A 16,940-nucleotide genomic window follows, 5' to 3' on the forward strand; every position below is an offset into this window, starting at 1 on the left:
GTTACAATGTGGGGGGCTTGAGGTTTAGGGGTTAATAGGTTTAGTGGTTACAATGTGGGAGGCTGGAGGTTTTAGGGGTTAATAGGTTTAGTTTATTAGTTGAAATGTGGGGGATGGAGGTTTAGGGGTTAATACTTTATTATAGTGTTGACGATGTGGGGGACCACGGTTTAGGAGTTAAAGTGAATGTAAATTTTGATGCTAAAGTGCCCGGTTTCTAAAAATTCAATTAAACACAGGGACACTTTAATTCATCAAAATTTACATTTCACTCCTGTTGTGAAAAAAAAACTTACCTTTTAATCTTGACAGAAGCTCCAGCTTCCTCTACCCGTCGCAAAGCCTCTTCCTGGGTCTAAAATGAGGAATCAGTCTTCCTCCAATCACGGCTTTGAATCAGTCACTTATTCCCCTGGGGGGAGAAGCCGTGATTGGAGAATGACCTATCCATCATTTCTGATATCAGAAATGGCTTGCGACAACCGGAGGAAGCTGGAGCTGCTGTCAAGATTAAACAACAGGAGTGAAATATAAATTTTGATGAATTAAAGTGCCCCTGTTTTTAATCGAATTTTTAAAAACCCGGCACTTTAGCATCAAAATTTACATTCATTTTAATAGGTTTATTTAGTGTCGGCGATGTTGGGGGGCGGTGGATTAGGGGTTAATCGTTTTATTTAATAGTCGCGATGTGTGTGGGTGGGTGGCAGATTAGGGCTTAATAAGTTTAATATAGAGTTTGCGATGCAGTAGGGGGCAGTTTAGGGGTTAATAGGTAGTTTATGGGTGTTAGTGTACTTTGTAACATTTTAGTTATGAGTTTTGTGAAACATTTTTGTTACACAAAATCCATAACTACTGCTCTCAGATGGAGGAATGGATCGTGTCGGTATAGTCTGTAATGCAAGCATTTTAGCTGGACCGCACAACCTGTAATACGGCACTATGGAAAATCCCACCCTTAAACTTAATTTTTTTGAGTGTGGAATGGACGTTGCGTTACAGGCTAAAATGTTTGCGGTATAGCTACACCGCTGAGACTAGTAATATGCATTCCTGGCCATTCCACGCGCAATGTCCAATTTTTAAGCGGTATAGCTGTACCGTAAAACTCGTATTCTAGCCGACTGTTAGGTAAGATAGAGCTTTCTAATAAAGCATAATTTTCTATTACTATTAAGAACAATAATAGTAATACCTATTTTTTCCTTCCTTTACAACTGCATCACTCACATCTCGCCTCCTATTTTGCCCCCTTCTGGTGTCCAGATTCTTTATCCACCTTTTTTCCCTCAATTTCCACTTTTTTTTTTTATAATATATTTTATTTAGTTTTTAGGATAAAAAAAATGACAATTGGGGGCACGCAGGACCCCTGCTCTGCTAGACATAATAAACATGAAGTTCAAACACATGAATCTTTAGATGAATGAACTTACAATTGGCACATAGGAGAATATTCATATATAAAATCAAAATTCCCCACTCTAGAGATAAGCAAGTAGTTTCTATTCAAAGGGGAGTTTATATTCCTAAGAAATGGGAGGAGTTGTAGTGGAAATAGTCCGCAAAATTTTAACCCTGGCGAGGGCTCCGTAAATAGGGGGGGAGGTGATCTAGTGTATAATGTCCACCATTAAAAAATATATAGGTGGTTAGGTATAACACAGTATAAGAGTGAAAAATAAGAACTTTCCTTAATATGTAACACGCCCTGGGATATTATAGGTTACATAATTGGTCCATGATTTTGAATTGGGTTATTAAGTAGTGTAAGATATTGGGCTGCACTGTATGCAAAGTGGGATCGTGAAATATCCCGTATCACCAATAGCCCACCTACCATGCTATGGGATCTTACCATAAGACTTCGCTAGGCTGAGTAGTTTAATCTTACCGCTATCTTATGGGAATATGGTGTCTCTAGTACATCAATCGACCACAATGTAAATTTCCCATGGTGACAAGGCCCGCTTCTCTACATAGCCCTACTTCTTGCTATATAAGTGAATTTATCCTGAGTTGGCGTGTTCGTGGGTTGGCCTTCCTTTATGTGAGCTCCCCCTTGACCCTGGCCACTGGTCTAAAAGGAGAAACCACAAATTATAGCGATACATAAAAAATGTAATGACAAATTGTACCTGTCCTCGCCGGGGGCCCCCTCAAACCCCCAAACCGGACAGGCCCATATAAATGGTTTATCAATATCAGTAGGCCCACGCCCACAGCGGTTGGAATATGACTACTATGGCATCTATTTCAATTACGCTTATATAAGTGTCCCTCCCAGGGCTCCCCACTAACCCACAGGCGAGATGTTAAGGCAAGATGTCCACAGCCAATATTATAACAGTCATTAGCCAACTATACAAAATAAAATAAAAATTTAAAAAAAAAAAGCAAGAAGCGAGCTAAGGTAACATGAAGGTTCCATTGTGTTGTTATGAGGATTGTCTTTAAATGTCACCATATCAGACCCATTCAAGCTTCATACATTAAGGTGGTGGAATGAGCCGGGCTGTAGAGTTGAATATGAGATAATCCTAGTGTTAGACCCTTGGTATTAGAGAACCATAACATGCAATATGTAATAATGATATGTATACATTGTAAAATAATGTCAGAAAACACTCACTGTGGATATAAGAAATACCGTGCTCTACCTATAACTACTAAGTAACTAATGAAAAAGGGTTAGCCTTAATGGCCGCTGAACACTAACAGGAGAAGAGACATAGCAATGTATAGGGGTATGTAACTATGGGCAGCCTGCTAGCAAGTGAGAAAGAAACAAAAAGTAAAAACAGAAGCAGGCTGCTATTTTGATAACAATGTTTGTCCCATGGAGCTTGAGAGGCTTTAAGATGACATGGACCTCTGTGACTCATCTATCCGATCCCAAGCTTAGCACAAATGGTAAGTGAGGCCCCTTCCCATACCTCAAACAGTCTCTGCAGTTCAGGGTGTCCTGCTAACACAGGTTGGGTTATACGGAAAGACAGCAGGTAGCAAAGAAGCGGGTCCATCTTAGTTGAGGGTTGACGAGAGGTCAGGGCCCCATTCAACAAGAGAATACCATCCTCCATTATATCAGCAAATGTTTCAGAGCCCAGTCCCGCTGTCATCGCCTTCAGGACTCGAAGCGCGGGAGTCGGCCATATTGCGTCCTCTGCCGGGACTATGTCAGTAAGGCTGTCTCTAGTAAGTGCTCTCTCGGAGGCCAAAGGAGCGGGTATCCCCAGTTCAGAGGCCTCACTCTCACCAGCTAGTACTTCCAGCTATCCTGAGTTGTCATCCGGCAAGTCTCCACCCCCATCCTGGTCCGCATCTTCGGCTGCTCCAAAGCCCCTTGCAATCAGTAGCCACAACTTACAAAAGTGGGAGTCCATCAGGGTAAGTATTTCTGCATCGCTCAGAGCTAATGCCATGGTCACAGAGAGGATGGTTATCACACTTATAGATCGTAGGTTTCAGGAGTTGTATCAACCCTTCATAGAGCTCTGTGGTTGGGGGCTGAATCTTAGGCACAGTTCCAGTGTAAAAGCTTCACATTCAACAGACAGTCAGGGCCTCAGATAAAATGCGTTATATGTTAAAATAAACCTGCCATTGTGATCGTGGAATCTTCGCACATTAGCCCTACATCAGGTTCCTATGCTCCAAGACAAGTTAGGGTACAATATCTCTAAAGGCCCGCAGTATGATGCGGGAGCTTCAGTATAATGCGGCCATCATGGTCGGCTGTTGGCTCCGCTCCCCAATTTCCACTTTTAGTCAACACTAGATAGAGAAACGTGGTGAGAAAGGTAATGTTTGGCTTTAATGTCTGGATGAATGAGAATATTTAGAAATGGTTTGCTACTGTTTATATGCAATATTGGTCCATGATTTTGAATTGGGTTGTTTAGTAGTGTAAGATATTGGGCTGCACTGTATGCAAAGTGGGATCGTGAAATAATGTTTTTTTGTGTAATATTTTACTGCTTCCTAATTATGCATTACTGACAGTGGTACACATTGTCAAGGCATATTTATTAACAAAATGTTATACAGGTAGAAAACACTTTATACAAACTGCTTGGGACCAGAAAACATTTGGATTTTAGAATAAGTTTGGATTTTAGAATTCTGGATTTGGGAATATGTACCTGTGGTATACAACTATATCAAATTACCTGCAGGGTTGGTAGATGCATTTTGGTGCATTGTTAAATTTATGCTAATAAGTCATTTTCATTTTGATGTCATATGTTTTCCTCTTTGTCATTTGATCTGTGATGCCTTTATTAAAATGTCTGCTGTTGTAATTTGCATGTTATTTGTGATATCTTTAAAGGGACACTGTCCCCAAATTTTTTATTTCATGACTCAGATTGAGCATGAAATTTTAAGCAACTTTCTAATTTACTCCTATTATCAAATTTTCTTCATTCTCTTGGTATCTTTATTTGAAATGCAAGAATGTAAGTTTAGATGCCGGCCCATTTTTGGTGAACAACCTGGGTTGTCCTTGCTGATTGGTGGATAAATTCATCCACCAATCAAAAATTGCTGTCCAGAGTTCTGAAACCAAAAAAAGCTTAGATGCCTTCTTTTTCAAATAATGATAGCAAGAGAACGAAGAAAAATTGATAATAGGAGTAAATCAGAAAGTTGCTTAAAATTGCATGCTCTTTCTGAATTGCAAAAGAAAAAAATTGGGTACAGTGTCCCTTTAATGATTTCAAGTATGGTGTTAAACAAAACCAAGGAGGTAGTGTGAATTTTAATTTAAACATTTTACAGTTGAAAGTGGTACAGCATATAAGTAAAAAGTAAAAAAGCTGGCTAGAAAATATAGCATGAACATCTCTATATAAAAAAGAGAGCGCTCCTATCCCATCATAAAACTTCCCAATTAAGCATGTCACATTGTAGAGGAACTTAAAGCATCCAATCCAAATGCTTGCTCTGGATCAAGGAAGGATGCATATACCTGGCATGTGTAGAAACTGTCACATTATTGTCATCCTCAGTGTAAAAGAAGTTTATGCCAATGCCTTGTGAGATCACAGTGATATCCTGCAGGATTATGGGTAAATCCCATAAGATTGTAGCAAAATGTGAACTCAGCACATATGAAAGTAGGTAGAGGAGCTGAATGAGATCCCAGTCAAACAACATTAAACTTTTTCTTTCTCACAGTTGCATCAGGGACAAAGGATAATTTATGTTGAAGAACATGTCAATTTAAGGGGTGTCCGTGCATAAAGCAATATCAGTTCTTGATATGCCTTTTCTATTATGCATATAATTGTACACCCAGCATATGTATGGTATAGTATAATACGCTGTCTACAGATAAATAAAATAATAGTATTGTGGGAAATAACAATTAATCACACTGCACTGGATTGCAAATTAGTAATAGATTGCAAAACATTTGTTTTCACACGGAATAAAAAATAATAATTATATTAAATTTTAGAAGTTGGAGAATTGTATGGTTGTGTTATGTGATTATGTGTGTTAGCCAGAGAGGAGGCATCTGTCTTGGTCTGCATGTGTTGCATCTGGGTCATAGGGGTCTATTTATGTATACACACAGACACACACGTACATATATGTCTGTGTGTGAGAGATTGCTTGACTTCTACAGTCCGCCCCTTCTGCCAACTAAGGGCTCGTTTCCATTTTAGTACCAGGTTTCAATTAAAATAGTTAGCGAATTGCGTGCAGTCGCCCTTTTAGTTTAGGTGTAAGTTAGCGTTGTGTTAACGCTTCCACCCGATGCCGGATTTCTTAAGAATTAATTGGTTACTATGGTATCACGACCTTACACTACGCTTACACTCGATCACATATACCGCGCCACATGCAAGTGCGGTGCGTATATTTTAACGTCGCTCACGGTTATGATAAAAGCAAACACCTAACGCATGCGCAATATCTACCTCTCAACCGCATCCCCCCCACCGCAATAACTAATAAATGTATTAACCCCTAATTCACCAACTCCCATATCACAAAGTATCTATTAAAGTTATTAACCCCTAAACTGCCATCCCCCATATCGCAACTGACAATGAAATGTATTAACCTTTAAACCACCATCCCCCCACATCGCAACTAACAATAAAATGTATTAACCTCTAAACCACCATCCCCCCACATCGTAACTAACAATAAAATGTATTAACCTCTAAACCACCATCCCCCCACATCGCAACTAACAATAAAATGTATTAACCTCTAAACCGCCATCCCCCACAACACAAAGTACCTATTTAAACTATTAACCCCTAAACCACCATCCCCCCACAACGCAAAGTACCTATTTAACCTATTAACTTCTGAAACGCCATCCCCCAACATCGCAACTGACAATGAAATGTATTAACCTTTAAACCACCATCCCCCCACATCTCAACTAACAATAAAATGTATTAACCTCTAAACCACCATCCCCCCACATCGCAACTAACAATAAAATGTATTAACCTCTAAACCGCCATCCCCCACAACACAAAGTACCTATTTAAACTATTAAACCCTAAACCACCATCCCCCCACAACACAAAGTACCTATTTAACCTATTAACTCCTAAACCGCTCTCCCCCCACAACGCAAAGTATTAATCTAATCACTAAGCCCCCTAACCTAACACCCCCTTAGTTAACCCCATTGCATAAAATAAAAAAGACTATTAAACTAATAAATGAATTATAATACCAAAATTAAAAATCCTAATCTAAAATTAAAATAAAAAGTCCTAACATTACATTTAAAAAAAAGTTAAGATTTAAATAGATAATCTAAGATTACATAAATACCTAATCTAATACCCTTATAAAAACAAAAAAAGCCACCCCAAAATAAAAATTGTACAAATGAGCCATTATGATTTAAGCAGCTCTCATCCTATTGGCTGATTTGAAAATGTCAGCCAATAGGAATGCAAGGTACCCCAATATAAAACGGAAACCTTGCATTCAAGCTTCAGTGTGCGGTGGACGATTGCATGAAGAGGAGCCTCCATGCCGGATGACCACGCCACCGTCAAAGACCACTCCGCGCATCAGAAGACCGCTCCGCACCTCCGGGAAGAAGATAGATGTCCTCCCTGCGCTGGATGAAGATGTCGCCGCCTGGATGAAAATAGATGTTCGGACTTCAGGAATGGTGAGTACATTTTTTGGGGTTAGTCTTAGGTTTTCTATTTTATTTTTTGGGGTGTTTTTTTTTTTAGATTGGGGATTTTTTTAATGGGCAGCAAAAGAGCTGATTGCCCTTTTAAGGGCAATGCCCATACAAATGCCCCTTCAGGGGCAATGGGTAGCTTAGGTTTTTTTAGACTTATTTTTTTTATTTTGGGTGGTTGCGTTGGTGGGGGTTTTACTGTTAGGGGTTGATTTGTATTTCTTTTTAGGTAAAAGAGCTGATTGCTTCAGGACAATGCCCTACCACTGGCCCTTTTAAGGGCTGTTGGTAGTTTAGTTTTAGATTAGGGGGTGTTTTTATTTTGGGGTAGCTTTTTTTGTTTTTATAGGGGTATTAGATTAGGTTTAAATTTTATTATTTTGGATTATTTTTTTATTTTTTTATGTAATCTTAGATTTTTTTAATGTTTGTGATTTTAGATTCGTTTTTATTTTATGTAATCCTAGATTTCCTATTTAAATTAAATCTTAGGTTCCATTCTTTATGTAATGTTAGATTTTTTTATTTGAATTTTAGATTAGGATTTTTAATTTTGGTATTTTAATTAATGTATTAGTTTAATATTCTTTTTTTATTTTATGTAATGGGGTTAATTTAGGGGGTGTTAGGTTAGGGGGTTTAGTGATTAGATTAAAACTTTGCGCTGTGGGGGGAATGGCGGTATAGGAGATAATAGATTAAATAGGTACTTTGCGTTGTGGGGGGATGGCGGATTAGAGGGTAATACATTTTATTGTAAGTTGTGATGTGGGGGAATGGCATTTTAGGTTTTATTTTGCATTTTAGGTTAATAGGTTAAATAGGTACTTTGCATTGTGGGGGGGGGATGGTGGTTTGGGGGTTAATAGATTAAATTGGTAGATTGCGTTGTGGGTGGATGGCGGTTTAGTGGTTAATACATTTCATTGTTAGTTGCGATGTGGGGGGATGGCGGTTTAGAGGTTAATACATTTTATTGTCATTTGCAATGTGGGGGGATGGTGGATAGAGGGGTTTTGAAGTGTTTATTTTTGGGAGGCGGGTTAGATTTCAATGGTAAAATAGGTCTCAAAAAGCTACTTTTTCCTCTTTTACACCTAGTTGAGCTGGGTGTAATTTTTGTTTGCATGGTCATTGTAAACCTTGTATTATTTATAGATTAGTGGCTTCTGATACTTTCTATGGGACATGAAAATGTTTTCGGCACCCGGAGTCCGGTTGCCGAAATTGAGGTATAACGGGCCGTTGGAAGCAGTTGGTGAACGATATTGCTTCCGACAGCATATTTATCGGTTTGTGAGTGCACGCAAACCTAATTATGGCTCAATGGAAATGAGCCCTAAGTGTTAAAATGTTTGAGAGTGATAACAGAGGGCTTTTGAGGGATTGAAATTGTGTAACATGAGACCATATCTCAGAACAACTCTGGAGCCACAAATCATCAGCATGAAGGGGGCTGCAAATATAGCAGGGAAAAGTTTACTAGATTAGCACGGCAGCAAGGGCAGAGAAAAGTATGCTGAGCTGCTGCTAACATAATAAGAACCCCGTTACCTTCCATATCTTCAGGTATACTAAATCACTCCTACCCTGTATTATATAAAATCACTGCAGACAACAGTGATGGCTCCGCACTGGAGGGGGAGGGCAAAACAGGAAAAATGTCTCTGTCTGGCTGCGCTGTGAGAGACAGGGAGATAGTGCATCCGGAAATGTCTCTGCATCCTTCTGCTTTAGGACAGCAGTGTGTACACTGCCTTGCTCCACCCGTTTCTACTTATTTCTGTAGCTGCATGCAGGTAATGAAATGTAAAAGATTAAATAAAAAATAAAATAAAAAAATTAACAATCTGGCTGTGAGTTTTTGATAGGCCTGCTGCTATTTGAATGGGCCCCGGTGCCACTGTACCAACTGTACCACTAGTAGCTACACCCTTGACTATTGCATAAATATGCTTTTTTCATGTTTTCCTTCAAAGGGCTCCAATGCACTAATATATGTCTATATATGTATACACTGTGTGCAGAATTATTAGGCAAATGAGTATTTTGACCACATCATCCTCTTTATGCATGTTGTCTTACTCCAAGCTGTATAGGCTCGAAAGCCTACTACCAATTAAGCATATTAGGTGATGTGCATCTCTGTAATGAGAAGGAGTGTGGTCTAATGACATCAACACCCTATATCAGGTGTGCATAATTATTAGGCAACTTCCTTTCCTTTGGCAAAATGGGTCAAAAGAAGGACTTGACAGGCTCAGAAAAGTCAAAAATAGTGAGATATCTTGCAGAGGGATGCAGCACTCTTAAAATTGCAAAGCTTCTGAAGCGTGATCATCGAACAATCAAGCGTTTCATTCAAAATAGTCAACAGGGTCGCAAGAAGCGTGTGGAAAAACCAAGGCGCAAAATAACTGCCCATGAACTGAGAAAAGTCAAGCGTGCAGCTGCCAAGATGCCACTTGCCACCAGTTTGGCCATATTTCAGAGCTGCAACATCACTGGAGTGCCCAAAAGCACAAGGTGTGCAATACTCAGAGACATGGCCAAGGTAAGAAAGGCTGAAAGACGACCACCACTGAACAAGACACACAAGCTGAAACGTCAAGACTGGGCCAAGAAATATCTCAAGACTGATTTTTCTAAGGTTTTATGGACTGATGAAATGAGAGTGAGTCTTGATGGGCCAGATGGATGGGCCGTGGCTGGATCTGTAAAGGGCAGAGAGCTCCAGTCCGACTCAGACGCCAGCAAGGTGGAGGTGGAGTACTGGTTTGGGCTGGTATCATCAAAGATGAGCTTGTGGGGCCTTTTCGGGTTGAGGATGGAGTCAAGCTCAACTCCCAGTCCTACTGCCAGTTTCTGGAAGACACCTTCTTCAAGCAGTGGTACAGGAAGAAGTCTGCATCCTTCAAGAAAAACATGATTTTCATGCAGGACAATGCTCCATCACACGCGTCCAAGTACTCCACAGCGTGGCTGGCAAGAAAGGGTATAAAAGAAGAAAATCTAATGACATGGCCTCCTTGTTCACCTGATCTGAACCCCATTGAGAACCTGTGGTCCATCATCAAATATGAGATTTACAAGGAGGGAAAACAGTACACCTCTCTGAACAGTGTCTGGGAGGCTGTGGTTGCTGCTGCACGCAATGTTGATGGTGAACAGATCAAAACACTGACAGAATCCATGGATGGTAGGCTTTTGAGTGTCCTTGCAAAGAAAGGTGGCTATATTGGTCACTGATTTGTTTTTGTTTTGTTTTTGAATGTCAGAAATGTATATTTGTGAATGTTGAGATGTTATATTGGTTTCACTGGTAAAAATAAATAATTGAAATGGGTATATATTTGTTTTTTGTTAAGTTGCCTAATAATTATGCACAGTAATAGTCACCTGCACACACAGATATCCCCCTAAAATAGCTATAACTAAAAACAAACTAAAAACTACTTCCAAAACTATTCAGCTTTGATATTAATGAGTTTTTTGGGTTCATTGAGAACATGGTTGTTGTTCAATAATAAAATTAATCCTCAAAAATACAACTTGCCTAATAATTCTGCACTCCCTGTACATATGTATTTATTTGTTTATATGTGTATATACATCTGTAAATACAAATATACACATATAAATACATAGATACATATGTACACATACAGTGGGGCAAAAAAGTATGTAGTCAGTCACCAATTGTGCAAGTTCTCCCACTTAAAAAGATGAGAGAGGCCTGTAATTTTCATCATAGGTATACCTCAACTATGAGAGACAAAATGTGGAAACAAATCCAGACAATCACATTGTCTGATTTGGAAAGAATTTATTTGCAAATTATGGTGGAAAAGAAGTATTTGGTCAATATCAAAAGTTCATCTCATTACTTTGTTATATATCCTTTGTTGGCAATGACAGAGGTCAAACGTTTTCTGTAAGTCTTCACAAGGTTGTCACACACTGTTGCTGGCATGTTGGCCCCTTCCTACATGCAGATCTCCTCTAGAGCAGTGATGTTTTGGGGCTGTCACTGGGCAACACAGACTTTCAACTCCCTCCAAAGGTTTTCTATGGGGTTGAGATCTGGAGACTGGCTAGGCCACTCCAGGACCTTGAAATGCTTCTTACAAAGCCACTCCTTCGTTGCCCGGGCGGTGTGTTTGGGATCATTGTCCTGCTGAAAGACCCAGCCACGTTTCATCTTCAATTCCCTTGCAGATGGAAGGAGGTTTGCACTCAAAATCTCACGATACATGGCCCCATTCATTCTTTCATGTACACGGATCAGTCGTCCTGTTCCCTTTGCAGAGAAAAAGCCCCCATGCTTCACAGTAGGTATGGTGTTCTTTGTTTGCAACTCAGCATTCTCTCTCCTCCAAACACGACGAGTTGTGTTTCTACCAAACAGTTCTACTTTGGTTTCATCTGACCATATGACATTCTCACAATCCGCTTCTAGATCATCCAAATGCTCTCTAGCATACTTCAGACGGGCCCGGACATGTACTGGCTTAAGCAGGGGGACAAGTCTGGCACTGCAGAATCTGAATCCCTGGCGGCGTAGTGTGTTACTGATGGTAGCCTTTGTTACGTTGGTCCCAGCTCTCTGCAGGTCATTCACTAGGTCCCCCCATGTGGTTCTGGGATGTTTGCTCACCGTTCTTGTGATCATTTCGAACCCACGGGGTGAGATCTTGCGTGGAGCCCCAGATCGAGGGAGATTATTAGTGGTCTTGTATGTCTTCCATTTTCTAATTATTGCTCCCATAGTTGATTTCTTCACACCAAGCTGCTTGCCTATTGCAGATTCAGTCTTCCCAGACTGGTGCAGGTCTACAATTTTGTTTCTGGTGTCCTTTGACAGCTCTTTGGTCTTCTCCATAGTGGAGTTTGGAGTATGACTGTTTGAGGTTGTGGACAGGTGTCTTTTATACTGATAACAAGTTCAAACAGGTGCCATTAATACAGGTAATGAGTGGAGGACAGAGGAGCCTCTTAAAGAAGTAGATACAGGTCTGTGAGAGCCAGAAATCTTGCTTGTTTGTAGGTGACCAAATACTTATTTTCCACCATAATATGCAAATAAATTATTTCCAAATCAGACAATGTGATTGTCTGGATTTGTTTCCACATTTTGTCTCTCATAGTTGAGGTATACCTATGATGAAAATTACAGGCCTCTCTCATCTTCTTAAGTGGGAGAACTTGCACAATTGGTGGCTGACTAAATACTTTTTTGCCCCACTGTATATAGACATTTATATATACATACATATACATCTTTTGACATGTATATTTATGTATCTCAATGTTAAAGCCCTTTGTTTTGGTTTTTTCTAACCCCTGAGACCTCATATCTTTGAGCCCTTATAACTTTTTATGCAATATTTTTTAGAAATACATTTTAATAGATGGTGTTATTATGAGTGTAACTGTACTTTGTAATGTATTTTTGATGTGTTTTGTGACACTTTTTAATTACAGCCCTGAGGATGCACTAACCTGAGCGCTAACTTGAATTGCACTCATGCAATAGCGTTTACTTTCAACTTGTAATACCAATGCAATTTAACCTGGCCATATGTAGGGAAAACAAACAGCACCCTACAAGAAAAGATGGCGAATCATAGGATGACAATAAGACAAACCATTTCCAAAGGCATCACAGAATTTCCAGTGGCAAAACACCAATTAAAGGGGCAGTAAACCTAGAAAATAATGTTATATAATTCTGCACATAGTGCAGAATTATATAACATTATATTAGTGCTAGCTTTACTGTATGTACCATAATATTGCCGCTGGAATTTTTATTTAAAAAGAGGATTTTTCAGACCCGCCCTCTGTGCTCTACTGAGCGGGTCTGGTTTTCACTCTGAGCCCATCTGGGCAGCTGTCTAGTCACAGCCCGGCCCGACTGCGCCATTACACTCAATGTAGCACGCTCCCACTGTCAGACAGAGCAGGAGCGAGCTACATTGAGTGTAATGGCGCAGTCGGGCCGGGCTGTGACTAGACAGCTGCCCAGATGCGCTCAGAGTGAAAACCAGACCCGCTCAGTAGAGCACAGAGGGCGGGTCTGAAAAATCCTCTTTTTAAATAAAAATTCCAGAGGCAATATTATGGTACATAAAACTAGCACTAATATAATGTTATATAATTCTGCACTATGTGCAGAATTATATAACATTATTTTCTAGGTTTACTGCCCCTTTAAGGGCCAGATTACAAGTGGAGCACAAAATTGCACTTTGAGAAGCGCAATATTTGCGCTCCACTCAGTAATACCAGTGCACACAAATGTGCACTGGTATTACAAGTTAGCCGCAATGCGAACGTGACCTCATATTGGCAATGCATGGTAGCTTTGCACTCATGAGAGAACGCTTCCATAGGCTCCAATGGTAGCCTCAATCTCATGCTGTGACACATCGGGCTGAGAACATAGTGCAGCGAAGGGCAACATAGTCATATATATTTATGTATTTATATGTGTATATTTGTATGGGATCACTTGGACAAAGAAAGAAATGAAAGACAACCTAAATCTAAAGAAGAACACTGGGAAGTGCTGAAAGACGCCTGGTATAATACACCAGAAGATTACTTCATAAAACATCAGGAAAGTCTCCCCAAAAGAGTTCAAGACGTGCTTAGTGCCAAGGGAGGTCACACTAAATATTGACTTTTGCCTGAACAAGCCATTTTGTTCTGAAAATTGTGTGTGGGGGGGGGTTATATTTTGTGTACATATTTCCTGTATTTTCTGTTTGTATCTTAATAATGAGACCGAAAAATAAGGATGGTCATTACAACTTTGCTAAAACAACAAATCTAATGGTGGCCTTCGACTTTTGCACAGTACTGTGTATATATATATATATATATATATATATATATATATAAGCAAAAGCAAGTGATTGTGTGTCTCAAATGTAACAATATAAGCATTCAAGTGATAGTCTTATTATATAAGAACCCCTAGTAGCGATCGCCCAAGCACTTCCAAAAAGTCCACAAATACAAGTGTATGAATGGATAAACAGTCCCAAACAGGTATATCAGACGTTCACAGATCGTCTCCTATTTATCAGGTAAACTCTGAATAGCAGTTATGGGTCTTATGGATCTCACAAACTTAATGCTTCCATAGCCATCTGTGTAATTTATACCGCTATGCGGTTGTGCCCACTTACCACTGCTACAAGGGAACGCCAGACACCCCGTATCCGTTCAAGTCCTCACTGATTCAAGGCCCGCTCTCATTCCGGTTTTCTACCCGGCAAACTTGCTCCTGCAATCTCCGTCTACAGACAGTGCTGTGAAGGACGCTGTTGTTGCGTCTGTGCGTGTGTGGCGTACCACGTGTCGAGGGTCATCCACTGAGGTTAAGCGGATTCCTTAGCTGGGGTATGATGGTCTGTAGTGATCCAATAGGAAGTCTAGCTGTCCACGCTAGTTTAGGGGTATCATACGGAGCATACAAAAACCACTGAGCACCAATGCTTAATCCTGATAGAATATTGAAATGTCAAAAAACGAAGTTAAAGCAATTGATGCAAAAAGCGGTTAAAAAGTAAATTTATTTGTGTAGTCACACAATTAAAACATGGGGGTAGTGAAAAAAGCAAACAATTTAGGCAACAAAAATGAGCACAAGGGTAGTGAAAAAAGCAAACAATTTAGGCAACAAAAATGAGCACAAAGTGCTCATTTTTGTTGCCTAAATTGTTTGCTTTTTTCACTACCCCCATGTTTTAATTGTGTGACTACACGAATAAATTTACTTTTTAACCGCTTTTTGCACCAATTGCTTTAACTTCGTTTTTTGACATTTATATATATATATATATACATATATATATACACACACTATGGGGCATATCTATCAAGCTCCGTATGGAGTTTGAAGCCCCGTGTTTCTCGCCAGAAACACCAGTTATGAAGCAGCGGTCTAGAGACCACTGCTCCATATCCTGTCCGCCTGCTCTGAGGAGGCGAACAGACATCACCAGACATCAACCTGATTGAACATGATCAGGTTGATTGAAACCCCCTGCTAGCTGCTGATTGTCCTTGAATCTGCAGGGGGCGGCGTTGCACCAGCAGTTCACAAGAGCTGCTGGCGCAATGCTGAATGCCGAAAGCGTATTGCTCTCCGCATTCAGCGAGGTCTGTCGAACATAATCCGCAATGTCAGATCATGTCTGACAGGCCTTTCATTAATAGGCCCCTTAACACACACACACACATATATATATATACAATCCAGAGGGGTAGAAGCACTCACAGTAACACAAGCAGTCCAACCTGCCCGGGGTGCTTTAAAAATATAGCATATGTATCCAAATGAAAAAGCACTCACCGGGTCTTTCCAGCAATAACAAATTTAATATATGACGTTTCGGGGTTTTCCCCCGTCTTCAGACAGCTACTTACAGACAAACCCACCAACTCACCCTTTATGGCGAGAGACCCGCTTCCAAGTGCAGCCCTGCCGGTGGCATTCCGGAAGTCAGCCAGCCGCGCCGCGAGTCACTACGTCATCGGCTGCCATAGCAACCAGGACGCGTCCCGGCAGTGTACTAATTCTATTAAAAATGTTAAAAAGATAGCGCAATATATTGTTACAACACAATTTACATAGGCACTTAAAAATGGCAATTAAACAGATATTCCTCATATACAGGTAAAGGCATGAGGGCAACAGAAACACCAGATAGGAAAAAGAAAAAGAAAGATCCTAATATAGCTCATTCCATGTTATATATTGGGTCCAATGTACTGCAATAGAGATTACCAAAAGTAAATACACGATCATGGACAATAAGCATATTGGATAGCCAATATAGGCTAATAATAAAAATCATCGATATTATGCGGGGATAAAATAGAACAAAGCAACTCACAGGATAAGCAAAACAAGCATGCTAATTTGTGATATATAAGCACAAGTACCGGCCTCAATAAAGAAAGCAGGCGCTAACATTAACCTAATAATAGGTATAGTGCAACAAGGGTAAGCATTACAAACAATCAGATATATAGTACTGGACCACAAAATATGACATTATATGGAATTATAGATGAATAACCCAAGGGTACCATGGCTCCACAAGGCCTTAATGTCAATCTTGACTGGCATTGCTTTCTATGACGTGCATTCATTAACATGTCACTTGTCCATACTGATTAATTATGTTTCCCCTTGATTCGGGTGATTTCTGTCTTGTTTGGTTTCTTTATTTCATCTTTATATATTTTAGGTCCTTTATGCTCTTCTTCTTCTTTCTGTTTTCTGTTTTCTTTTTTCCCTTTTTTCTTTATTTCATTTTTCTATGTGTTTGTTGGTTCTTGGTTTATTCGTGGCTTTACTTTTATTTTACTCTAGGACTAGATCTTGGGTTGCCTATGTAAATTGTGTTGTAACAATGTATTGCGCTATCTTTTTAACATTTTTGATAGAATTAGTACCCTGCCGGGACGCGTCCTGGTTGCTATGGCAGCCGATGACGTAGTGACTCACGGCGCGGCTGGCTGACTTCCGGAATGCCACCGGCAGGGCTGCACTTGGGAGCGGGTCTCTCGCCATAAAGGGTGAGTTGGTGGGTTTGTCTGTAAGTAGATGTCTGAAGATGGGGGAAAACCCCAAAACGTCACATATTAAAGTTGTTATTGCTGGAAAGACCCGGTGAGTGCTTTTTCATTTGGATACATATGCTATATTTTTAAAGCACCCCGGGCAGGTTGGACTGCTTGT

This window comes from Bombina bombina, chromosome 6 (assembly GCF_027579735.1).
Source record: "Bombina bombina isolate aBomBom1 chromosome 6, aBomBom1.pri, whole genome shotgun sequence".
Classification (NCBI taxonomy): domain Eukaryota; kingdom Metazoa; phylum Chordata; class Amphibia; order Anura; family Bombinatoridae; genus Bombina; species Bombina bombina.